Here is a 1,655-nt window from a genome sequence, read left to right as displayed (position 1 = left end):
GTGTTTTGTCTTCTTCCACAGTACTTGAGACAACTAAATGGGCAGTACAAAGAGAGACAATGCCGTTGAGGTGATTGAATTCATCCTTGTTGGATTTTCCCAACAGCCTCAAATGAAGGCGATCTTCATCTTGGGACTACTGTTTTTCTACCTGGTCACAATATTTGGGAACAGCCTATTTTTTAGTGAGATGGGATTCTCAACTTCATGTATTTTTTTCTCAGTAATTTATTATTCCTTGATATATGTTACTCCACTACTTGGAAGCCACATGTTTTGGCCCAGTGATTCAGGGACTTCTCCACCATTTCTTATACCACCTATTGTGCCCAGATGACTACATCCCATTTTCTGGGAATGACAGAGTCTCCTCCTTGCTGTCATGGCTTACAACAGGTTTGTTGAAATATCCAGTCCCCTGCCTTATACCATCATTATGAACAATCAAGTTGCATACAGTGCCTTCTTAGTAACAGTTACACCAAGTATTGTAATTCCTGCTCATTATTGTGGACACAATACCATCAACCATTTCACCTGTGAGATCCAAGCTCTGCTGAAGTTTGTCTCCTCAGACACCCATGCCAGTCTGATTCTGGGTCTGGTTATCAGTGTATTCACACTGCCCTTGCCCTTCATCTTCTTACTCATTTTCTACTTCCACATTGTGGTTGCTATGCTGAAGATTAATTCTGTGGAGGACAGGTTCAAAGCCTTCTCCACCTGTGGATCCCATCTAACTGTGGTCACCACATTTTATGGGACAGCAATTGACATGTACCTAAAACCTCAGTCAAAGGAATTTCAGGAATAAGGCAAATTCTTCTCAATATTTTATGGTGCAGTTACTCCCATGTTTACACCCTGAGAAATAAGGATGTAAAAGGTGAGCTTAGGAAGTTATCCAAAGGGAATGAAAAATCCTAATGGCTCTCCTTAAACCTCACCAATGTGCAGGAAAAACGATGAAAATGTTGTCCATAAAATTTCACTTTTTTAAAATCACCACCAACAACAAAAATCTTAGTGAGCATTCAGTTTATGGTCACCACTAGGCACTCATTAACAAGTTTACCATGAATGTTAATGTTTTGTCAAGCCACATTAACACCTACACCCATGAATGTGCCTAAAATAGTTCACATAGTAATAGTAGTAGTATGTAAACATGAATTCTACAGCCATATTAGCTTATCAGGGAGAGGTTCTTTTCTGGGGTATAACACACAAGCTGTTTTGTGACCAAATATCTTTGTACTTGCCACACAAGGTGGATATAATTCATATATAGGCCAGTGGTCACACAACAACAGTATACCATTTGTTCTTCATATCACATTTTTGGGTGTCTTGGCCAATTTGAACCTAATGGACACAGGATCCCTCAATTCCCACATTTAAGTGACAATATCTCATGGAAAAAAAGTGTATTTTGTGTATAAAACACTCTATCCTTTAATAAGTATTTTGAAATAAATTATTCTAGTTTATACTTATAATTCTTACTTTAAGGTAGTTTGAATATTATACATATTAATAAAGCTTTTTTAACCAACACTGTTACTATAAATATTAAATTTCCATATGTATTTCTTATAAAAATATCTAAACTGAAATTGTTCTTCTTTTGCCTTCTATTTCTCTGCCTTCTTCTC

At 36.9% G+C, this 1,655-nt stretch overlaps 1 pseudogene; it reads left to right on the top strand.

Moving 5' to 3' along the window:
• Window positions 1–207: 207 nt before the first annotated feature.
• Window positions 208–868, top strand: LOC107525776 (olfactory receptor 13H1-like; annotated as a pseudogene).
• The last annotated feature ends 787 nt before the right edge of the window (window positions 869–1,655 follow it).

Source organism: Miniopterus natalensis, chromosome X (genome assembly GCF_054644295.1).
Source record: "Miniopterus natalensis isolate mMinNat1 chromosome X, mMinNat1.hap1, whole genome shotgun sequence".
Lineage (NCBI taxonomy): Eukaryota > Metazoa > Chordata > Mammalia > Chiroptera > Miniopteridae > Miniopterus > Miniopterus natalensis.
Note: the sequence above shows the minus strand (reverse complement) of the source record. Positions and strands in the feature narration are given on the sequence as shown.